This window comes from Stegodyphus dumicola, chromosome X2 (assembly GCF_044657685.1).
Source record: "Stegodyphus dumicola isolate Sdum_Otavi_A_Nest chromosome X2, ASM4465768v1".
Taxonomy (NCBI): domain Eukaryota; kingdom Metazoa; phylum Arthropoda; class Arachnida; order Araneae; family Eresidae; genus Stegodyphus; species Stegodyphus dumicola.
This window is the reverse complement of record NC_140781.1, coordinates 4,579,399-4,605,579: the sequence shown is the minus strand read 5'-3', so window position 1 is coordinate 4,605,579 and position 26,181 is coordinate 4,579,399. Positions and strand designations below refer to the sequence as shown.

Here is a 26,181-nt window from a genome sequence, read left to right as displayed (position 1 = left end):
TACATTTGAACCAGTTAAGCGCTTGGCCCCTCAAAGCGCTGGTAGCTAAGGTAACTTTTTGAAACTCGTGCACGGGGTAGAGCATGAAGTGGTCATCCAATTTTTCCAAAAAACTGGTTACCTGTGAGTTTCCATTAAACGTTGCTTCTGGTTTCATCGAAGCCCGCATGGTCTGGACGATGTACCCAAATCCTTCCAGGGCGGCAGCTGGCATTTCTGGATTCTGAGCCGTTTCTGCAGGCAGCACAGGTTCTTCCTGAAACTCGGCCATGGTTATTCTTCGTCGGGCGCCACTATCAGGTTCAATGTTTCTTCTTACCTTCTTCGGAAACATACAATGACCTGACTAGAACAGAGAGCTTACTAAAGCTATGTTCACTAATTGTAGTAAGTAGACAGGATACAGACGAAGGGTATACAAAACCCTTTATTTTTCTTTATATACAATGACTTCCGTACTTCGGAATACAATGACCCTCCACTCGGGGTCTAACGTAAAAGATATCAAAATAAAACTAAACTCTAATTTAACTTTAGAATAAGATTGGCCTTATAATAACAGGAAGCGTATGTAGCACAGAGACTGTGAACACTACAATACGTTTAATTTATCAAGAGGATTAAAACCTCTGGCCTGGAAGGCAAATAGCAACTGCGTAACTTCTAAGGTAAGCGGCCTGCTTCGAACTCACTGCTTCCTCTCTCCTGCTTGGCAAAAAGGCCACACTTAAATACTTGGCGTTCGCCAGACAACTTTGCATAAAATCCTTCACGCTTATAATTCTGGCCGGAAGTAGAAAATAAGAAGTGATAGTAAAGATTTAAAATAAAATAAACGTTAGTAAAACTTAAGATCCTTACAATTTTACATCGCTTAGCTATTGTTATGAAAGCTCCTTTGTTATCTGACTACTGCCCACTATACTGCTACAGTAGATGAGCTAAAATAGTGGAATTGATTTTGAGCAAAGAATTGCGATGTCCTCACAAAGTTTACGTGACTTCTGGTCTGTGCAACGCAAGTAAAAGCTAGTTTTGTTTTCCCAAAGCACTTAACAAAGTAGCTTCATTACTTAGGCAGATAGAGCTTTGTTACAGATAATTAACCAATCATTCTTTTTGGTACTAATAAAGTCAAACAACTAATGAAAATTTGGTTGAGTTTTCCTGCTGTTACGCATATTCATCTAGAGAAAGAACATTTCTATGGAAGGTTACTATTTTCGTGCTTAAACAGCGAAATATCTGAGAACAGAGCAGCTGAAGGAATTTTATAAATAACAGAATTAAAGCTCTCAAAATCCAAATAATGTTTTCAAGTAAGGTAATTCATTAATTCTTGGAGTGATATTAGATTGCAGAAATATCTATTGTGCGTACAGAAATATTTTGAGCCAATAGATTTGTTCTGTTAATCTGCTTGTAAAGCATATCTCCGCATATTTCATGAAGAACTCTGAAAACTTCTCCCAAATAATTTTCTGTGATAACGCCTCCGGTTGTCCATGTCTCCAGAATTCTGGGAATGCAGCAAGATAAATTAATGAGTGAGACATTGAAGGCTAATAATGAATTATCCTCGAACACAATAGAAACGTCTAAGTATTATTGTGGCTTCAACTTAAAGATAACTTCTCCTTTCATTTTCAATTCTGAAGTCTTACTAATTTTACCTTTCAAGCTATTGCATAAGAATTGTAGAAACCAGTTTACTCACTGGAGTTCTAACTGTAAAAGATGGAAAAGTAAGCAGGTTTTTCCATGATCTGCTGTTTAGAGAAAGGTGATAAGAAACGAAAATATTTTCTCAAGATTTATGTGTTTTTTTCGCTGCTTTTACCTGGGAAAGATATATTTTATCAGATACAAGCAAACGTGATCTAGGGATTGCCCAGAGCAAAGAATATGCAGCAGAATTTAGAGTCTGTTCTCCAACGCTTTTGAATACAGGAGATTCTATAAAGAGAGATTAAGATGAATTCTTATACTAAAATGAGAAGCATTTCCTTAAGTTCATTTAAAGATACTTTTTATTTGTTAGTAAAATAATAACGTAATATAAAATTTAGAGCTTCTACGCAGAATTGAAGTACTCATCAAAATCCGTCCCTTTTCCTGATAGGTTAGAGCAGGGCTTCTTTAACGTTTTTCATTCGAGACCCCTTTTTATCACTGAGATTTTTTTCGCGACCACTGGACGTCATAATATTTGCGAAAATTTTGTGGGACCCCATAAGCATTGCGCAAATCCGACACACGCGTGAGTGAAACTGTCAGTGTTTTTCACTTGTTCTGTAACATACTATTTCAGTTTTAGGTCATTAACTTTAATTTCTAATTTTAAGGCATAGGACAATGCGAAAATTTTAAATAAGTTATCAGGTTCAGTATTCCTCCTTACTTGTTTGGGGAACATTCAATGACCTGACTCGGAACAGGGAGCTTACTAAAGCTATGTTCAATAAATGTGGGAAGTAGACAAGATACACAGGAAGGGTATACAAAACCCTTTATTTTTCTCTCTTTACAAAGATTTCTGGACTTCGGAATACAGAGACCAACCACTTGTGGTCTGAACGTAAGAATATAAAAATATTAACTAAATTCTAACTAAACTAACTTTGGATTAATAAACAAGTGTCTACTCGAAGATTGGCCGTATATTAACAGAAAGGCCGTATGTAGTACAGAGAACTGTTAACACTACGATACGTTTAAAATTATCAAGAGGATTAAACCTCTGGCCTTGAAGGCAACCAGCAACCGAATAAAACTGCTAAGGCAAGCGGCCTGCTTCTACTAACTCCTTCCTCTCTCTTGCTTGGCAAAAAGCCACAACTTAAGTACTTGGCGTTCGCAAGACAAATTTGCATAAATAAGTTAAGCTTTTAATTCTGGCCGGAAGTAGAAAATAAGAAGTGATAGTAAAGATTTAAAATAAAATAAACGTTAGTAAAACCTAAGATCCTTACAAAGTAACAGACGAATTGACAACGTCACGTGCAAAGCAAGTAAAATGAACTTCTATATTGTAAAAAAAGAATGCGTCAAAACGTTTTCTCTCTGTCTGTGTTGTCTTACCTTTATCTATTTTCAGATATATTTAATAAAAATATTTGGTAATTGTAAAATTATTATAATAAGTTAACTAAATATCAAAAGTGCTAAAATTTTGGCGACACCGTGCTGCAGGTCCCTCTACACCCAGTTTAAGAAACTCTGGGTTAAAATATAAATGGAAGCACAGTAGTAGTTAATTTGGTGAAACCATGAAACACTGTTATTTTTCTCTTTGCGAAAGGGAAAAATAACAGTGTTACATGGTAGTTTTTCTGATTTTCTGCGTGTGCAATGTAGACAGAAGGAGTTTGTTTAAAAGTTCTTTACTTTATGTTTTTGAAAGTCCTGTAAAAGTTTTATCTCTGTCGGAAAGCAGATGTCTGTCATACACTTTGTCGATTATCTACATTACCTTAAAAATTTATTGGTTTCGTATTACTTATTTATGTAATCAAAAAAACTCATTTAAATGACTATTGGGAAAAGATTACACTACAAAGACAATTAGGTTTCAAGTTCCACATTGCAGTTAAGAATTTTTCAATAAATTGATTTTCGGATGACGGAATATCTTTGCAGTTGGCAATGGTAATGGTTGCACAAACATTATAAGAAATAATAATTGCATATTATGCAAGAAGCAGTTAGCTGTCGGAATACGCTTCTAAAAGGGAAGTTTATTTTTTTCCTTTTAATGTGCTCAAATATATTAAAATTCTAAATAATTTTAAGCAAGCTAAGCAATTACATGAAAAGCCTTAAGTTTCCCAATATAAAATTAAGAAATGAATGATAGATTTTCTTTCTGGACAAATGTAAATTTTCTGATCTAAATATAAAAACTCATTTAACTTTTCAACATTGTACAGAGTGTTACATAATGATATTATTATTTATTTAATTAACCGTAAAATAAACTAACATTTTTCTCAAAACGGACATGAATAATAATGTAAAAACTTAACTTTCAAAGTATTATCGACAATTCAGAGGTAATTTACAACTTTAATAATTTAATTTATGTGAATAGAAAGGCATTCAATTGTTATAAGTTAAAAACAAAATTATATTTGGAAATGTCTTATATTAAATAACTGGAATTTGCATAACATATTGTATAGAAATGTTCTAGAGAACTTGGCATAAATAATGGCATAGCATGTCATAAAAATATTTCAGAGAGCTTGTAACAGGAATGATGGGGTATATACCCGATACTGGAAAAAAATACTTTTTTTAACATCTTCCTCAGAGTAAATTTTCCTAAATCATTTCCTTGTACACTGCTGGCCATTCAAATTGCACCACCCAGAAAGCCAAGAGATATCACAATAAAATTTATTTATTACATAAAATGTTGCCCAAGTATCAAATGATTAAATTTATAGACATCTGTGAAGTGTGGTTTTCTGTGAAGCGTGGTTCCTTCCAGAATCAGTAGCCAGAGTAGCCGCCATTATTGCAGATCACCGCTGCCACACGCCTCGGCATTGATTCAAAGAGATTTTGAATATGTTTTTGGGGTACAGCAGACCAAGCAGCTTCCACACATTGCCAAAGTTGATCTGGTGTGGCAGCTTGCGATGTTCTCTGGGTCAATCGTTCAGAAACCATGGACCACATGTTTTCTATCGCCGAAAGATCCGGAGAGCGGGCCGGCCAGGGAAGCAATTCAATCTGGCGGTTGACGAAGAACCCTTGGACAATGCGTGCCACGTATGGTCGCGCATTATCCTGTTGAAATATGGCTGTGGGCAAGCTCTGAAGGTAAGGAAGGACAACTGGCTGCAACACCTAGGAGATGTAGTTCTGGCTGTTTAAAGTACCGGCAATGCGTAGAAGAGGACAGCGAGAGTGATATCCAAAACCGACCAATGCCATAATACCCGATGCAGGGCCAGTGTGGCGGTGATAACGCAGCTGTTCAGCATCCTCTCTCCACGGTGTCTTCAGACTCCAATCCGATCATCGTGGTGTTGCAGACAGAAGCGTGACTCGTCAGTAAAGACAATTTCATTCAATTCTGACGTCCATATCCTTCTTTCATAGCACCATTGGCGGCGGAGACGTCTCTGCTTTTGCGTCAAGGGTAGACGAAGGAATGGACGTCTTGCAGACAGACCAGTCTGCTGTAAACGGCGTCGAATGGTACGCGCAGTCACTGGATAATGCGTTACAGACTGAATGTGCTGTGCCGTGGTTCGCGATGTGACTGAGCGATCCGTCATTGCCTTGCGCTCATCGTTCCTGTCATCACGTGCAATCGAACACGTCGGTCCGTCGTACCCTCCTGCATCCAACGGTCACATATCCGCATTACAGTTGTTTGGTTTCGTCCAACACGACTACCGATTTCCCTGAAAGATAATCCACACTCTCGGTAGGCCACTATTCTTCCTCTCTCGAACTCGGATACTTGATGAAATGATGATCGCTGTTTACTACGAGACATAGTTGATCGTTTTTTGAAAAAAACCGCAAGAAAAATACAGTTGCAGAACTTGAAATCGTCGAAAACTGGAAGCCTTAAATAGCGCTTTGAAGTGGCGCCACAGGCGCGCGTGATGTGCATCTGCGCTGAAATTCTAATCATTTGCATATCTCACCTCCGCTAATGCATGTTGTAAATTTCGTGTTATTTGCATGTTTCCTTCAGGGTGTTGCATTTACGGTGGCCAGCAGTGTAATATTGAACCATGAAATATGAAAAGATACATTAGGTGGTTTTCAGTAGGTATGCTAGAAATCACTGTGATTTAGAGAGCTTCTCTAATTCTGTATGCTTGCAGAAGAAATGCTTTACATATTCGAAAATAGATTAATTTAATCTTGCAACGTTATTACTTAAACGCATCTTAATAGTTTAAAATGACATAGCTTTATATACGTTAAGTGTGTTAAATTTAAATCATCATAACGGTACTGACTGCAAGACCTGCCGTTTAGTGACCGAGGGGGAAATGATAGCTTGAACACGTTTTGCTTTGCTCAGAGATCATTAATATTTTCACCTTAGCTCAAAACTTCTCTTTCGGATTTTATCATAAATTAATTGCTCATAAAGTAATAATTCGCCTGATTGCGCTCGATGCTCAATTGTGCCTCACTGCAACTACGTCCTATTAGAATTTCCGCTTACAAATTAAAGTAATTAGATCGAAAGTGCTAAAGGGCGATAGAGATTAAAATATTAGTTTTGCTAATGAGCGAAAACTCAGATTTAGTTTTTCGAAACCATTTTTAAAAAAATCACAGTGCATTTTTAATAGTAAAGCATTCAGAACTTATCTTTAAAATATGCAGTAGAAAACTGTATCTAATGTGTTACTAAATATGGCAGATACTTGATTGAAAGAACACAGCTATATTTCTTTGTAAGCCATTAGGTATCCAGTAATTTAATTATTCGAGAGGTAATGAAATCTTTATAGGAATGTAAGCTATTATCTGACTTAAGCATACGGTAAGAGATAGCATTCATGTTGGAATGTAAAACAATGTCATAAAATAGCACTTTCTTCTCAGATTTATTTATTCTTTCGTTAGACATATTAAATTTCCACATGTGAGTAATTTGAAACATTTTGTCGTTTTTCATATTATTTGTAACAGCAACATGGGGTTCAAATAAGGTTTACTTTTATTATCATTCGCCTTTAAATACCTGTGTAACACACGTTTCTTTAACAAAAGCACAACAAGCATGTTAGCACTAAAACTCGCAAGCATATTGCAACAAATTAAGGCATGAACATACGCGTTACTGTATTTGACAGGTAATCAGTTTTAATGTAGTTTCAGGTTATACAGCAGATATATTTAATTTAGTATTTTCAGTGGGAACTATCTTTTCCAGCTTCATTTCGATTTTTATCCAGCTCTAAATAACAAGATTCAGTTCTTCGACAAATTGTGCGCGCTATAAAGTACGCACATTTAACAATTTCGTGTGAACTGACTTAATTTATGAACTGCAATTAATTGTAAAAGCGAAGTTAGTCTGATTTTGCCTTTACTTCGGAGACCATTCACACTCAAAGCAATTTCCGACTGACGTTTATTCTTAAAAGCAACATCTGTAGGGAGAGAAACGAGCTTAAAATTAATTTGGTGTGAAAAATATCGATTTGTCAACTTAAAGGAGTTACGTCATTAATGAGCAGCGGTTTTCGTGACATAAACCGCATAGGGTCATTTACTATGATTCTAATTCGTTCATTAAAGTTAAACTAAAAGACAAAAAGATAGAAAAGAAACGAATCTATGAACCTTGAACTAGCTATCTGTCTGCTCGAGCTTATGGTACGTTTTGTGGACTCCTGCATTCCATTTATTCCATTTATGATGCTTCGAAACAGCACTTTATTAAGATTTTTTACAAAGAATAAATAGAATACGGATAGTTTTGAATTCACAGTGTGTGAGTACCCTCTTCATTGTGAGAACGATATGCGTCAAACCGGAAATTCAAAGTAATGACAAAAAACGTTTCCATGTAAAAGAAAAATATTATTAGAGACTTATAAAAACCGCTTGTGAAAAATATTTTTACTTAATCCTTTAGGCACCACAGCTTTAGGCCAGATATCATCTCGACAAAGAAAAGTAACGAGAAGTGCATAAATACATGTTACAATATTGCATAATTATAAGATCTGTATTAAACTGCTTATACTATGATAGTGTAAAATATTCACAAGAGAAGGGCGGCTTTCTTTACTCTTTTGTGAAACATGTCTTCTTTATCATATTAGTTATAAATAAATTTCCCGAAACATATCCTTAAAAGATTGCATTTGTGAAAGACTTTCTAAAGGAAACTAATATTTTAAAATCGGGATAAAAAGAACTCCTTAAGCAACCAACCATCTGAAAGAACTATCAGTATTCAGGGATTTTTATGTGTTCTAATGATTTCATAGAAATTTAATCAGTTGTAAATTTGGGGATTTAGCTCATACAAAAATATGACTATCAAGTAAGTCTCAATAAAATTCTTTCCGATATTTTATGAGCCTACCAGCAGCTGAGCAGTAAAACCGTTGAACACTGGTTGTCCAATCTGGGCTCATATCCCGGCGGAAAACCGCGAAAATTCTCATGCGGCAAATCCGACTGCATGACTCCTGGTTCCCATGCAGCTAGGTCATAAACTTGTAGGATTTTCTTTAGTTAAAATTAACATATTATTCAAATTTTTGTTATCTTTCCTGAACTCCTCAACTTCCCCTCGCATTTCCTGGCCAGGATGTAAATTTAGAGTTAAATGAAGTGAGTATTTAAACGGGCGAATCTTGGAGTTTATTCAGAGTGTGTTTTCGCAAGCCAGCGGACTCGTTGTTGCTGATCTTGCTGTTACGCTAATACACCTATTGGCCATTTCGGATAATTGTCACGCCTATTAGGTTTGTTGAGTCAACCTATGCTAGAAAGTAACTTAACGTGCTAATCCGTCACTATTCAATTTAGTCTTAAATTGATTTATGTTAAAATGCTCAAGTTCCATCGCAAGTTGTCGGTGTTATTGTAAATCATGAAGATCGTGACTTTCTATTCTTAGTTGGAATTAAAAAAGGGTTATTTTTACTCTTCTTCGGTGATGGTATTTACTTCATTCCTGTGCAAGAATTCATTAGGTTCATGTGGAGGGTCTAGATAGTTTATGTGGCCTAAAAGGCTAGATCCCTTATAGACTGACTGTATAGGAGGTTTCGTGTTTTTCCTCATGTGTAATAAGACTACGAGTCAGTTTCCCTTAAAAGATTCTCCACGAAGGCATACTTCTCCTGAAGCAGATAGCCCTTTGCTCTTTGCATAGTCTTAAATAATTCTAATCCTAACAGGGATTTTACACAGTAAATGTATCAAAACTAAAATCAAATTATCTAAAAATTAAAATCAAATTATCTTCTTTTAAACGTTTGCAGTGGCAACATGATTTACTAAAATAATCAGGTATTTTTACTGTAAAATTAATAATAACACTTTGCCTAATATATTAAATGAAAAGGTCCTGGTGCTTTGGATGAAACTAGGTATTGTAACGTTAGTTGTATTGCAAAAGAAATTAAATTTTAATTAAATGTCAGCTTTGATTGTTTATTTAGTCGAATACGGCAAAACATGCGGAGGCTCTCTTCTTAAAAAAACATATGCCTTGTGCAATGGCCTCAGAACTGTAATCAGTGGTTTCTAAGTGAATCAGGTGTTTCAGGATGTTTCTCAATTTTTAGCGAAGGAGTATTCTCTTTAATACCGGTTCAGCTAGCCTAATAGCCGAGATTTGAATCAGTTTCAAGCTACAGGTGTTCTGACGTCTTATTCATTTAATCATGAATAGGTAGGCTGAGGATGAAACATTTCTAATTATAAGATCTGTAATAAGTAATTTTAAAAGCATAAAAGTTGAAAACGTATCGGGGAAAGCATTTAATATCATTTTCTATAAGTAAATATGACAGTAAGAGTTTTGGCATTTATGATGACTTTTACAAATTCATTTTTATGAATTTCGCAAATAAAGCTAACCCACTTAACTAAAGTGCTTAAGATGTGTTTAAAAATAACCACTGAAGAGGTTACAACTTACTCGAAATTCTAGTTGAAGGAAGATGTTATACATAGCTGTTTTGAATAGTAGTTTAACTGCAGTGTCTTTAGTCGACGAAATTATTTATGTTCTAGAAATACTGCTTCTATTAAGTAATAGTTAAACTACGTGCAGTATTGTAGCAAAATATAGTCTTGACTTTTCCCGCAAAACTTAGCTCATAAAACGTTACTTCGGAAATTTAATACGATAAATACTGTTTTAAAGATTTCCAGCTTCCTTGCGACAAACTTTGATACTCTCATAACATTGCATGAAGCACTAAACATAAAAGAGCTTGAAATAGCCATACTATTTATTAGGGCATCGGTAAATGGTGTCTCTGTTAGAAAAGGCGGGTCTGAAGACTTTTCTTCGCTGGAAGGAGGATAGCTAAAAGATCATTGCCCTCAGGCAAGGTCGAAAAGCTCATTGATGATCAGGGGCAATTAATTAATCGATATGTAGGTTCGAAGATAAATTGAATATTAGCAACTCATTCTTCACGCGATTATTGAAAATATCTTTAAAACTGTTCTCAAAATCGAGAAAATATTGCTGACATTTATTGTTTTACTACGTAAATTTTATATGTATAATCACAAACAACTCATAATATGAGCTATTATTACAAGCATGTAATACTTGTAGAGAAAATAATGTAATTTAATTTGCTTTTTATGTTACATTTTTATATATTGAGACACAAACGAATTTTACAGGGTTATAAAATATTCGTTTGCTTAGTGTGCAGTGGGCAGTGCAGGGAAAGACAGTATAAATTATAGAATATTGTAAATTCATCTTAAACTCAGACGTACTTTTAAAATATCTATTATTTCTAATGGTAAATTTAATTTCTGAAGTGGATGCACATGTCAGGATTTACAACTGATATTGAACGAGAGTGATAGGGTACAGATAATTGAAAAATAACAAAACTGTAATTTACACAAATGGAGGTCAAAGAGTTTTCGTGAAATTAACTTGTTCTTTCGTAATCAGATCACATATTACACTTACTTACTTACCACCAGCTGAGTTGCTGTACCTCCTGTTATATGACTATTAGTATTTGTTCTCAATTGGGGGAGCATTCTATTGTCGCTAGGCCTAGACAAAAATCGCTATATAGACTACCGGGCAAGCCCGCCAGCTGAGCGGGCTGAAGCCCATTACCTCAGGGGATGGATGCCTTCGTGGTATTCGAAAGCTGGACCGAACTACCAATGTACAGCGATTTTACATTTGCTGCGCCCGCTTTATTAACGTATGCATGCAGTATCTTCTGCATGCGGAAAATCACGAAAACACACATGCAGCCAGCCCGCTCGCCGGAATTAGAAAGTTGGACCGAACTACCAGTGTTCAGCGAGTTTAGCGCTCAGCCGCTTGTAAAATATTAAAATTTGTAGCAAAATTTATAAAGTTACTTCGAAAGATGGATATTTGTGACCTGTGGTTATTAAAGAAACCCTATCAAGACTTTAACTGTGCTGAATTGGGATTTTAGCAATATTTTATGCATTGTGATTCTGAGTTTACAGAGAACGTTTATTCTAGAAGTCAGTGATAACTTGGATATAAGAAGTTATTCTGATGCATTATACTGAAAAATATCAACTGCTTATATTAGTTATTTACGTATTTACGGTTCGGTTGCAGTTCACTTACGTATAGTCTACCTGATAACTGAAGGCGACGCTGAGAAATAAAAATCAGTGTGCAGAGTTGGAAATGTATGGGCTCATTAAAAAACATGTGCGGGTTACTTTACACACAGAGCACCATTTTATATCTCTTCACACATTATACTGTGCTTCCAAACTCAAGAGATTTTGGGAAACCTTCTAACTGAACATAAAATATCAACAAGGTATTAAAACTACTTAATCACATTGCCACTTATATTTTTGTTCGTATTTAATCTTACGAAGATCAATCTGTTGTAATCCCGGTGAGCGAAAGGCTACATAAAATGTTTCTGCTTTTACGATGTGTAACATGTATATGAATTAGTTTTTCTCCGACAATTTTGCATGAAGGAATCTCTTCCCTCATGGAGATAGACCTAGAGTGCTTTCACGACATTCTAACAAACAAACTTAGCATTTGTGGTCCCGTAACTCGAGATCCCCTTTCTCCACTTATTAGCATTTTATGATGTCATTTTCAAAACGAAATTCCCTCTTCCAGCATTTCAGGTATAATGGGGGTCTAAGTATAAAGTATTTTCTTTCTCCTTTCTGCATGCCTTCGTGGTGTAAGGGTAATACACTTGGCGAGTATTCGAGAGGTCCGTGTTCAAGTTCCGGCGAGGACGTTGCTCATTTTTCGTGTCTTTTGCTTCCAAATAATGTCCACCTAATGTCTCTACGTAAGGACCACAAAGCATTTGAGAGAGCATAAATAGCTATTGAACATAAGGAAGCTCCAGTTCAGTGGACTGCATATAAATTTTTTATGTGAAAGGACATTTAAAAATTCTGCATATAGCTCACAGGCTAAAAGATTTTCGCCCCAAGCTAAAATTTGTTGCACAATTACCAAGAAATTACTGAAATAATTTTTTCGTTTCTTTGATTTGATCTTTGATCAGGATCACTATATGTTCATTTTCAGAGACACTTCAGAACATCACCTTAGACAACTAGAAGAGGACATATCTGTGCATTGGCTGAAGTTATTTTAAAAATTGCTATGCTTCGAAACGCATATTAAATTTCATCAATACCGCTCATAATATCTTAATAACATCTCAAACAGGCTGGAGTAACTTTCAGCTGCAATCCTTGTCGCCAGCATAACTCCTATATATTCAGTATTTGCGTTTAATGTGTTTAAGTAATCGTTTCCTGTTCTTTTTTATTTATTTTTATTTTTGTCTAATTTATTTTTTTAAAAAGTTTATATATTTTTTAAAATATATATATATATATATATATGTGTGTGTGTGTGTGTGTGTGTGTGTGCAGTGTAATACCAAATTCATGGTACAAACTTGGAGGGGAGGTAAAGAAGAAAGATACGAATAATATTCCCGTAGGTTGTAATGTTGCGCGCTTCCAACCTGCACGCAACAATAGTGGTGACTGCTATGAACTGGAAAGTACACAAAGTCTTGAGAAGGGTTTAAATCTCTTTTTATTCAACTTTAGAAATTACAGATGCGCGCTCTTGACGCTCACAAACTACGCCGACCCGACGGTAAAATAAAAATAAGAAACTAAAATGAATAATAACAAGTGACTACCTACGAGGCTCTCTAAAACGTAACTAACCTAACCACGTTCTAAGATACCGCTGACAATTGAGCAAACTTCTGAATATTACGTTGAAAGATTTAACTATCTACTGAGACAAGCACACAGGCCGAAACGCGTGGTTCTTCAATTTCTAACTAGCCACCTCCACGCTCGTGAAGCAAGAAAGCACACTTTCGAACTCGTTTCCCTTTTATTTAACTCAGAATACTTCCGCTGACAATTTTGAATACTTTGCGAGTTCTACTAAAATTTACATACTCTGGCATTGGCAATTCCAGGGGAAAGTAAGGCTTGACAGGAAAGATAGTTTAAACTTAAAATAAATGTTAGTTAAAATAAATATAAACCCTACATTTGCCGCTGCCAGAATTTGGTAAACTTGGAAGCAGGTCCTAGAAACGACCTGTTGAAAAGTTTGCACAATTCTGAACTAAAATTTAAGAGCCTCGTTTACATAAAAAAACTGTTTTCTCACAAAAGGTAGAATAAATTTCTGTAGATACTTATTTATCCCTCTCTTCTTACAGCAACCTTTCCTGGACTTCAGCAATCAATCTGTTCTCTTCCTTCCAGCAGCTGGAAGGAATAAGTATCAGTATCTTTCTAAATACATTATAATTTACACTTTCTTGACACTGAATAAGTTTTTGTTTTTGATCGATATATTTTCCTTAGTTACTGTTTAATTCACATTCATTCAAGTATTAAAACATGAATTTAACTTTACCCTGGCTCTCCACCATGTGTGGTGTCAAACGGGAATATTCGTGTTTTAGTATTGCAACACTTCCCATAACCACAATGATTTGTTAGAATTCAACGACCAAATAGACACACCTTACTCGACATTCTAAAACTCGATGAGCTATTTTAACATTCTTAAAATTCAAGTGTAGGTGGAGAACCCTACAAAACACATTCATTCTAAATTCCCCCTCATTCATCTTTAGACATGCAGGCTTTCGCTCTAAAGCATGATTTTATCTACAGTTTAATACTTAAATTTGAATTCATGTCTTTTGAGCATTTACTTTTAGCATCTAAAATTTTATGCTTCTAGACTAAATTCTACTTTTACATAACTTTCAAGTATTTACTTATATTTACAAAATTCTAATCCATATGATTTTTACAATTTACCATAAAATGAATAAGAGAAAAATAAATTTTTACTTCACGTATTCTTCGCCAAGCTGGCGGCACTGAAACTAAATTTCTTATTAATACAAGAATACGAAGTTATTTTTATCTTCGGCCAAATTTTGGCTTTAACATAACAGAATTAGTCTTTCGACCAACAGAAACTGCTTGTTCTTAGATTTTATACTTAAAGAAAATAATACTTTTGCCTTAGCTAAATAAAGTAAAACAAAACTAAGTCTCAACCGAGATAAATTGACTTCCGTCAAAACATAGAACTTCGTATTTACGCATAACATTTCGGAACAAAAGAAAAAATGTTATAGAAGATTTTAACTTATCTTTGAGTTTTCGATGATTGGAACTCCGACATCCTCTTCTGGCAGAACTGCTCCCACGATATGGAATTCATCGACGTCAGTCGTCTCCTTTGTGTCCTTCGAGTGTCGTCCATGTTGATATTTCTTTTTCGCCGTCTGCATGCTGGCCTCTTGGAGTGGTAGTCGTCGGGTTGCTGTCTTTTCCGTTTTGCCCCTGGACGGCTGGTCTTGGCGTCTTCCGGTCTGGAATCATGCTTGAATTTCTTCTGTTGGTGGTGGTCTTTTCGTTCCTCCTGCTGTCTTTTCGTTCTCGGGAACGGCGGCCTTGTTTGCACCTGACACTCTAGCCCTGGAAGCGTTCTCCTCGATGCAGAATTTCTACTGCGATACGTTGTAAGTGGCTTTTCCTCTTTACCAAAGCTTCTTTACGCGGCGACGTTGCTTTCTTGTATTTCTTACATGCTGGAGTCTGAACGTTTTCATTTCTTCTTTTCGGTACTGTCGCCTGACTTGTAGAAGGGCTAGGTTTCTCTTCTGTTCTCTGCTTCTTGGGTGGTGGAGCGGGTGACGTTACTTCTTGACCTTGCACTTCTTTTACGCTTGAGTCCTGCAAGAAACTTTAAAGGATTTCAAAATCATTTTGATTATAATATTTTTTCACCTGGTCAGGACTTGCTTTGCAAATTTCCCCTCTCTCGTTCTTAAGGTACAATACGACTCCCTTTATTTCCTGAATTACATAGGGGCCTTCAAATTTTGGAGCTAACTTTGCAGTAAAATTGTCTGGGGCACTTGATAAAGAAAATTTTCGCTTCAGCACTTTATCTCCAACTTTAAAATCTGCTTCACGGCGTTTTCTATCATAGTATAATTTTTGTCTATTTCTTGCCGTATCCGAGATTTTAACCGCCTGGTCAATAAATGTTTGCAGATCTTTCTGTTTAAATTCTTGCTCTCTTTGTTACACAAAGAATAATTTATCTAATGGCGTAATTAACTTCCGTCCTAAAAATAATTCTACTGGAGTTTTTCCCGTAGTATCGTGATTTGCCGTTCTTAAAGCATAAGCTAACTCATTTATGTAGCCATCCCAGCGCTTGTGAAGCAAGAAAGCACAATTTCGAACTCGTTTCCCTTCTATTGAAATCAGAATATTTCCGCTGACAATTTTGAATACTTTGTGCTTCTACTAAAATTTACATACTCTGGCATTGGCAGTTCCAGGGGAAAATAAGGCTTGACAGGAAAGATAGTTTAAACTTAAAATAAATGTTAGTTAAAATAAATATAAACCCTACAAGGTAACCTAGTTCGTAATCCATTTATTTAGTCATAAATACAGGGCGTCTCACTTCAAATGAAACAAGATGCTTACAAGAACTGTTCAAAATTCCGTCAACCAACAGCGATACATGCTTGACAATGTCGGTGGAGAGACTGGCGAACGCTGGCAAAGATGGCAGGTATTTCATGCACACATGCAGCAGTTACTGAAATTCAAGCAACGAGATTCTCAACTGAGTGAACTGGAGTCGCATTACTCTTCAGATATCTCCATAAAAAGTAATCGAGCCTCCATAAATTGGAAGATCAGGTTGGCCAAGGGACTAGGTTACCACGGCCAATTCATCGCGCCCCAAAAGTGGCATTCAGCTAATTGCGAATATCAGAGCTGAAGTGGGCTGACGCCCAATCATGCTGAAACCAGATTCGGTTGCAAATGAAGATCGGGACATTTTGCAGTAGTTCTGGTAACAGTTGTTCCAGAAAAATAAAATAGCGTTGGCCATTGAGCCGCTGCAGCAGTAGGCATATGGCAGTTGAAACGTCATGGACGATACCCGCCCATACATTCACACTGATTCGTTGTTGAGACGCATGTGATCGCGTTGCGAATGGATTCTCATTCGCTTTCGAGACATGAAAAACGCAAGTTGAATTTCGTCAATCGCCCCAGTAGAACGGGAGATATAGAACTGCCCTTTTTTTATTTTTTGCGTATTGTGTCATATTGTATCGACTTTCGTTTTTTCAATTAAGTTTCATTTCATCTGCTTAGTGTATTAATTCCCATTTCAAGTATGATCCACTGCAATTGATTATTCATATTTAGTCGATAACGATAATCGGATTTAATGAATGGAAGTCATGCAGTATGCTAACTTCTCTGTTAAAAGAGACTTGTCCATTTATCGTTGGCTTAATGGTATTTCATTTTAGTACAGACAATATTTTCCTGGAATATTGATTTGTCGCAAGGTTTAGACTATGTATTCTCCAATTCAGAAAAATTATTCCTTAACTACATTTCATGTTAATTAAATCAAAAGCGTCATTTTTCACATAGACAAACACAGTTGTCTATATAAGAAAAATTCTTTAATTATAAACTTCGCGTTGCCTTTTTCTTTTGTTAATGAAGCTGCATTTATTTATCTCTCTCCCTCTAACGGAAACACTCTAGGATATTATAGCACAATACCCAGGGGTAATCTCCAGTTATATTAACAATCAAATGATCGCTGATACATTCTTTGAATTTTTTAACTATTTTGAGAGAAATGCTGTTCTTGCTTCTCAGTTACAAACGCAAGATTTTTTGGAGAAAAATCTATGCGCGACTTTAAAAAAGGAGACTTATATGTTCACTGAGCAGCCTAAAGATTTTGATTTCTGTAAATTACTTTACACAAGGATCATCTAGTCAGAGTCTTTATTGTTACCTCAAAATTTAACAAACAGTTTTTCAAGGAAATCCAACTTTCATTTCAAGTTCATTAACGATAATTTTGATCTAATGTTAAATTTGATATTCTGACCAGTCAACTTTCTTCTAACTGGCTTCTGATAGAAGAAGGTATTTCTTTTGCGGGTAGGGATGAACAATGAAAATTTTTATCAGTTTCTTTACAAATTGCTTCAAGAAATCCAAGTCTGCGAAAAAATGTCTGCTATTACACAATTTTAATGCGAATTTAAAATCACTTCCATAATAACATAGAATGTAATTAAAAGTTTAAGAAAATATTTTTATTCTTGGTTTGGGGAGTTAATTACCTCCTTAGCAATCAGCCAATCTGCAACTACCAAAATGTTCAAAATTACCTGTAATGCCCTTGATTTTAACATTTGTATGAGCCAATGAATAATTACAAAGGAAAAAAAAAGCGTTTGTTGTTCGTAAGAATATTCATAATACGGTAATTAACAAAATTTTACCATCTTAAAAGAACATATATATAAACTATTTTAATGAGGCAATATCTCAGTTTTAAATAAAACTGAAAGCATTAGGATTATTTGATTTTATAACACGTGTTATGCAGGCTTGAAGGCCCTGTTGCTGTTTTGGATTACTAACGGTTAAATTCTGTGCCGTTCAGAGTTTCTAACCATTAGAATTATTTCCGCCGACTTCTACGAGTCACAGCCTTTTTGCGCTTTAATTATCCTGAGTGCCGTCAGGCTAGATTTATTATATTTTAAGTTCATCGTTAACTGTTTGAGGTAAGCCAGATGTATTGGCTTTATGTAAGCCCAAGTTAAAATTATATTAAAAATATAATTTTAACTTGGTCTGTTATCGTCTGTTAAAATTATATTATATTTTAAGTTCATCGTTATCTGTTTGAGTTAAGCCAGAAGTATTGGCTTTATGTAAGCCCAAGTGGGGCCGTCTGTTAAAATGAGTGAATAAAGTGTTCTTGACACCCTTTTTATGACCTTCTTTTGCATTTATAGACCTGGGGATAATTCCTCATACCGTCTTTTAGAGCTCGTTAGTTTATGCTTCCAAAGAGAACAAGACTATAACACATTAAAGGAAAATGGCTTGTATTCACATTACACACAGGGAAAATGAAACTAGAAAATCACTCATCACTTGATATAATCCTTGCGTTGATCTAGAATGTGTTTTACACGTATGTGAAGAATAAAATCTAGAAACTCGGAAAAAACGGTGTCAGATGCAGACGGAAAATTATGGTTTGTCTAGTATTGTTCATGACAGAGCGCTGGTAAAATAAAAATAAACATTTTTCAATTCTCTGTTTTAATGTCAAAACTTCTGACTTATATATTTGTTTTACGAATAATGAGGCAAGGAAATAATTTTGAATAGCAAACTTATAACAAAGTATTTTACAAGTTAAATATTTACCTTAAACCTGATGCAAAAAGCTTGAATTAGATAGTTAATAATAAAAACGATTCAATTTTCCCAGTTAACAGCGCAACGCGCACTCTTGTAGTCGGCTCCCTGAAGATGAATAAGTAACATTGTTAATAATCCTTTAGATTGTAGTTCTACTGGTCTCAGCACTTTGATTTTCTCTTTAGAGGGATATTCAGACAGTGTAGAGTGTTAACTAAAAATAAATCCTGAAACCAAAGAAGGCGGATCTAATTACATTAACGTAAGAATACTCAGCCAACTGCAATATTATGAGTCCCATTTTTTGCTCAGTTGAAATATTTTATTTAAGAGTCTGCCTGCTTACTAAAGAGAATCTTTAAAGAAAAGAAAATCTTTTTTTTTTTTTTTTTTTTTTTTTTTTTTGTCTGAATCTATTAGTAGGAAAAAATGTGTTAAAATGAAGCGGCAAAAACTCTTTTTCCTGACTATTACAAAATAATGAATGGTTGAACAACCTGTATTTTGTCATGTATGAAGGACCTTGATTGATACGTTTATTCATTTTTATGAGCATACGCTTTCCTGGGAGTTATTTTTATCGTAATAATTAAGAAACATTATTTCGAGCTACACAAGCCTTGATTGGATTCAAACTGCAGTAATATCTGCTAGCGAAGGCGTCTCCTTATTTGCAAGCAAATGTTATTACAGTTGAATTACAAGAAAAGTAACTCTATCTTCCTTAACGAAAGCAGTTTTTGAGGGTATGGATGATTCCCAAGCACTTTTTTCCCTTTTTTGCTTGTAATCTCTGTTGCATACACTGAGAGCAAAGATTTGCGAAGTGCATGATAGCTAAATTAATATCAATATATTTACGCAACACCAGGCCCGTTCCTAGGCCATTGGTTGCCTACGTTTTTTCCTAAGATTGCCGCTTCCAAATTTAAAACAAAATGCTTACATATAACAAATTGTATAAAAAGTACTTACCTGTGATAAGTACTTGCAATGAATTTTAAATACTGAAGCGTGGTATCACGAGAGTACGCCCGTCCTTGATTTTTGTCACCCGCGTACCTTTACGAGCTGCATCCCCACTAAAAGCAGACCAGCGCAACACAATTTATATTTACTAATTAATTTTACTAAGTAAATAACTGTCGTTTACGTGGCAGTTGAGTTTTCTTCCCTCTTTAACAAAATCTGGACGCATAAACTACTTTAATTTCTGCATACTTTTTGCGTTTCAAAAGGTAAGCAAAATCTCAAATTTTCTCGTGCTTATCGGGCATCATGATACGCAGCATTTATATTCCAATGGACAATTGTTTAAGACTATGGTCATTTAAAGATTGTCTCTATCAAATTTATTGAAATAGGCAATGAAATATTAATCTGTGTGACAGAAATGTAAACAGATGTTTATTTGCTGTTATAAGGTAAGTATTTTTGAAATTATATGTATTTATGTATGTAATGAAATCAGTTTTTATAACGACATAGATGTAAACGAGTAAAGTCGATTATAAAAAGATAGTTGCAATCGTGTCTGGTTTAATGTTTCTTTAATTCTTAGATCAAACATTCTTGATAGCGATACAACTAATTTGACACGGACGAGCCTCGTTTCTTGAATAATATATTGGTTTTTTAACATATCTGAAGTAAGAAAAGGTATCAGCGAACAGCAAGCTTGCAAGCCAGAGAAACGGAGATGAAATCCTAAGTTTCCAGTACCAAGATACAGTTAAGAATAATTCAGTTATTGTTTTATTTTACTCTTATTAACTAAATTGGGTTTTAGTTCACAAATTTTAAAATTATTATTGGCTGAAGCATTATGTAAGCACCTGCGTAATTAATGCTACGCAAGAATAATGTGGCAAGGATAAGTTTCAAAATGACGCATTTTAGACGATTTATTATGTGCATGTTACTGTTTCTATGATAGAAAGAAGACATAACCAAATAGAAAATTTAAGGGACCATTATATATATATGCAACATAAACACAAAGCATTTTCTTATAAATATAATATATAATCATTCCAAGAATTTTCACGCATTATGCCGCAGAAAATTGATCAATAAATACATAAAGAAAGAAATTTAAAACCAATTTTACCAAGACCAAAAAATGAAATTCAAATAAATAAATTTCGAAAATTCCTGTAACTGTAGAATTAGAGTTATGCAAATGTTAAAATTAAAATTAAAATAAATCATCACAAGGAAAAGCAAAAACAAATAATGTATATATATATATATTTGCTACACAGTTTTCGAGCTACGTAATGGTATTTAGTTATTCTGAGAGAGTTTTACGTATTCACAATAGTGTAAAATCCTGAGAACACAGATTTCCAGTTAAGCGTATTCTTTGTGAGTCAATTTTACATCAGATTTATTTTTAAAACTACAAGGAAAATGAATTTAAGATTTAGAATAAATAAATAATTATAATTTGCATTAAAAAAATAAAGGATCCCGCTGTTTCAGACATTGCATTTTTTCTGCTCAGATATAGGAACTGAGAATCTGTTTAAGATAAACAAGCGCTTCTACGGAAAATTCAATCAATGGAGCGATTGCAAATTATAAATTTCTTCAATAAAATTAATGAAATTAATGCAACAATGAATTTCATGTGATCTTGAATAAATTTTGAAAGATTTCTAGAATAGAAAATTTTACTGACGCTGAAAGGTTTATAAAGGGATATGCTTTTCTCATTTAGGAATAGCTCCGAACAGACTTGCTCATTATCGTTTGAGTTCTTGACAGTACTTTCAATATTTTTTATCTCTGAGAACTTGCAACGTTTCTACATTAGATCACTGACAGACTCCTACGATGCTAAGATTTGGAGATAATCGAAACTCTTTGAGGTACATTTCCATTTCCTCTATTAAGAATTTAAGTTCGTATACTTGTTTGGCGATTACTGGGAAATCCTTTTTGTCAGATTCCTTACTAATTGTATATCCTCTCTCAGAAAGCCTTTATCTGTAAGCATTCTTAACTGATGATATTATCCTCAAACTATTATAAAGGCCAACTAACTCTTACGATTGCAGATACTGATCTTAATGAGCAGAGACGTTTCAACGATCAAATTTATTTTTAAAATTACAGTCTTTCATAACTTCAGATTTACATTAAATAAACAATTATAATTTCTGTTCGAAAATGAAGTATTCAAGCATTGCCTATTTTTCTTTTCAGTACAGAAAAATATATATTAGGGATTACCAAGAGTTTCTGTGGAGAAAGCCTGCAAATGGAATGCCTGCAATTGATAGGTTTCTCATTTGCTGTTTATAATGATTTAAATAGGATTTTCTAAACTTTGAAAGTTAAAGAATTGAAGAATAGAAAACTTAATGGATGTTTAGACGTTTATAATGATATACGATTTTGTCATTTAGGATGAGCCCCTATTGTTTAGATCACTATCATTTGCATTTTTGGCAGTTATCATTATTTCTGATATCAGAAGAATCGCGATGTCAGTACATTAGATTGGCGGTGGAATCCTACATATTGTTGATGTTAGGAGAAAATAGATTATGTTTGATTATGTATATTTCCCTTTCCTCTGTTAAAAAATGAAGGATTTTTGAGAGCCTATAAATAATCTTAATCTATGATCTCGTCCTTAAAGTTTTATAGGGACAAATCAGCTCTTACAATCTTGGTAAGCAATAATCATTTTCAAATCAGAGCTCAGATTTATTTTTAAATTACAGTGTAAACGAACTTTATATTTACACTCAATAAATAACTGCATTTTCCATTCAAAAATAAGGGATCTTACTTATTCACATATTATGTGTTTTCTTGCTCAGGTACAGGAAGAAAGAATATATTTAAGATTACCCATGCGTTTCTGTGAAGAAAGCAGTCAGTGGAATGCATGTAAATTATAGATTTCTCAATTGAAGTTTACAGTAATTTAAATATGATCTTTAGCTTCGTAAACTTTGAAAGCTACGTACAAAATTTCATTGATGCTTAAACTTTTATATAATGAGTTAAGATTTTCTCTCTTAGGAAGAGCCCCGAATTGTTTTGATATTGTCATTACACTACATTAGGAGCAATTCTATGTATTGTTGACAACAGGTGAAAATCGATAATATTTGCGTTAATTACCATTTGCCATAAAATTAATTTCATGATTAAATACTCATGATTGAATTGAGTACCATCTTTTAGAAAGTCACTTACCCTTCTCTGTAAGCAATCCTAACTGGAGATATTCTCTTTGAAGTTTTATAAGGCCTAATCCTCTGTTACGATAGCAGGTACTCATTTTAGGAAATAAAGAGCTTTTTCAAATTCGAAATTAAATTTATTTTTAAATATACCGTGAAAACGAACTTATATTAAATAAATAATTATACTTTCCATTCAAAAAATTATGGATCTTACCATTTCAAACATTACAGATTTTCCTGCTCATATATAGAAATGAAGGATCTATATAAAATTACCAACATTTTCTCAATGAAGAAATGCACATTAATTATAGATGTCTCAGTTGCTGTTTACATTAATGTTAATTACAATATCTTAAATATGATCTAGAATTTCATGCATTTTTAAAGTTATTTACAATAAAAAAATTTATAGATGCTTTAAGATTTATAATTACATATTATTTTCTAATTTAGGAAGAGCCCCAAATTGTTTCGATTACTTTCATTTGCATGCTTGACAGTCCTTTCATTATATCTACAAAATAAAGTGTCTTTCGTTTTTAAACATTACGTTTTTTCTCGCTCTCATTCAGAAAGGAAGAATTTGTTAAGATTACCAAGCGTTTCTATGAAGAAAGCAATTAATGGAATGGATGCAAATTATAGATTTCGCAAATGCTATTTACAGTCTAACGCTCTTTACAGTTAATGCTGTTTGCAATAATTTAAACATGGTCTTCAAAATTATAAATTTTGAAAGGTGCCTGAAAGTTTATAATGGGGCAGGCACTATCTTCTCATTTATGAAGAACTCCAAATTGTTTCGATCACTTTTGTTTGCGTTCTTGATAGTTCTTCCATTACTTGTGATCAGAGAGGGCTGATGATGTTACTATATTAGATTAGTGACAGACTCCTACGCAATGTTGACATCTAGAGAAAATCGATTACCTTTGAGTTATAGTCCCGCTTCCTCTACTAAAAAAATAAGCATCTAAATTCGCTTATTATTTGACAAATCTTAGGAAATCCGTTTGGTCGGATTTATGATTAATTTGTATACCCTCTTTTAGAAAGTCACTTACCCTTTTCTGTAAACAGTCTTAATTGGTGATATTTAACTTTTTATACGAAACAACCCTATCTCTCGAAGGTACTGATGTGAATAAATTTCTCTGCTTCCTAATGTTGGTACCTGTACTCTTCCTAAGATCCTATGTACTGATCTTAAGAAGCAGATATATTTAAACATAAGGTGAATAATGTATTTGAGACGTTTTCAACTATTTTAACATATTCTGCATATGAGAGGTTTCAGATGCAGGTTCAGATGTAGAAAAATGAAACATAAAATCTTTTACACTATTATTTTTCAAAATATGAAGCTCTAATTAGTCCATTAAACCATAAACAAAAAATTAGCTTTTCTTTTCATTAAAGTGTAAAAATTAATCTTAGCCAAGGCTTATTAGGTTAATTGCTATAGTAGAATCGTAGAAGCGTGCATATAGGATACGGGCAGATTTTAAATTTGGATGTTTTCATGAAGCAGGTACTTTCTGCTGTGAAATATCCAACTAGTGATATGTTCTTTGGCACGCATTCTAACCTCCAAAATAACTTTGATACTAACGGCTGAACGCAAATATTCCGGATTTATTGTTAAACAGAAGAGTAGAAACACAAGGTTTTAGCAGAAAATTAAAAAGTAAATGCTTGTATCTGGTTTGAATGAGAATTTAGCGCAACACTAAACACAGTAAAGTTATCCAGCACTAAACACAGTAAAGGAGATATTGTCTAATACACAGGTTTACGAAATGAAGGTTACGAACTTCCTTTTAACTACCAAGTAAAATATTTGGCAGGTACACTTTTACTAATTAGCGATTTCATTAATAAGGCAACATTTTTCCACAGCATTTCCAGTTTCCACATTATTTTCCAGCAATATTTCCAGTTTCTTTCACAAGATTAATGTTAAAACGTTTCTCTCTATACTTTTTGTTAAACTCAGTATTTAATACATTCACTGCATTTTAACTTAAGAAACAATTAAAGACAGTCAAATTAGAAGAGATACATGTCAATTTACAATTTTAAATTAGGCAAAAACGCATTGTAAGTTGGCGTAGCTTTTGAAAGAAATTCCATAGGTTTCAAACACAGGTTTCTCCTCATACAGGTCTTCGCAAAAAAGTCTTTTTTAAATTGATGTATGAAGACGAATATGTCTGATAGCTTTCGAAACGATAGTTTGTTCAAAATCCACTCCAAATGAACATTGTTTTTATGTATGATTTTAAAATACAGATAAATTACATAATATAAAAATTTCGAAAGGTAATAATATAATACGTAATTTGCTTTAGCTGCCTAAGATATTTAAGATAAAGTATTTTCCAAACACGACTTAAGGAATGCTGAGTGTTAGAATTTGCCGAATTATCAAATTTTCCATTTTGACAACAAAAATGAATTAACAATTTGTCAAAAATTTCCCATATTTTGCATTTAAAAATATTTTAAGGAATTTTTACTCGAAGTGGGCCAATTTAACGCCCATTTTTATTGGTACATGTCCCTTGGTCAGATATTAAATTATTTTTCCTTATTTGTACAACTGATCGCGTTAACATATGAACTATATTCTTTGGATAAGGGATTAAATTAGATCTGTAAATTAAATTAAAGTTTAGAAAAATGCTAATCTCACATATTTATTGAATGAATTAAAACGATATCTTAAAGTATGGAACTTAAACCCAAAGTTCTTGTTGCGATGATATGTGTCTGTGATTCATGGTATGAAATTATACTAAACACTGTTAGCAATCTCTTAAATGAAGTACCTTTTTTATTATGTTTATTGCAAGTTGCAGTGAAATGACCGCCAGCACTAAACACAGTAAAGGAAATATTGTCCTAATGCTGGAATGAAATAAATTTCATACATCTTCCTTTACGTTGAGATCATATACCTTACAATCTCAGGATTTCAATAATTACTCTGGTTATTATGCAAAGCAGTAGTTATGATGTTGACTACGAAGAGGAAGGGCAAAAACTGACATTAGGAGACGCTTCCAAAAGTTTGATAAGAAACTTTAAAGTGAAAACTTTGAAACAAACAGGCTATAATGTCATATTTGTTTTCTAAACAGTAATTAATTTCAGAAGTTCAATTCTTATTGAAAATTTCGTTTTCTATGTAAAATTTATACTGTTTAACCACTTCATTGAGATATGTAAAGAAAAAATGTACGTACGTTTTGAGTTCACTGCAATATGTAAATTTATTTTACTATATCATGACTTGGCAAATAATTTGGTTTTAACGAAGTTTATCTCTGAGATCGGGGGATAAATTAAACCCGGATTCTTTTGTATAAGATGCAAAATTTTAAAAGGAAAATGCATGTAATTTTTAAAATTTTGTTAGGATTTTCCGTTCAGAATTACA

The 26,181-nt window shown here is 33.9% G+C and overlaps 1 protein-coding gene and 1 long non-coding RNA gene across 4 annotated transcripts in view; one reads left to right on the top strand and one right to left on the bottom strand.

The window, feature by feature from the left end:
• Positions 1-26,181, bottom strand: part of LOC118198674 (1-phosphatidylinositol 4,5-bisphosphate phosphodiesterase epsilon-1-like) — a 482,557-nt gene that overhangs the window by 418,406 nt on the left and 37,970 nt on the right. The window lies entirely within an intron of this gene.
• Positions 1-26,181, top strand: part of LOC146992674 (uncharacterized) — a 236,318-nt gene that overhangs the window by 190,939 nt on the left and 19,198 nt on the right. The window contains exon 2 of the long non-coding RNA XR_015038959.1: positions 20,093-20,262. This is a non-coding gene — a long non-coding RNA (uncharacterized LOC146992674). The remainder of the gene's footprint in view (positions 1-20,092; positions 20,263-26,181) is intronic.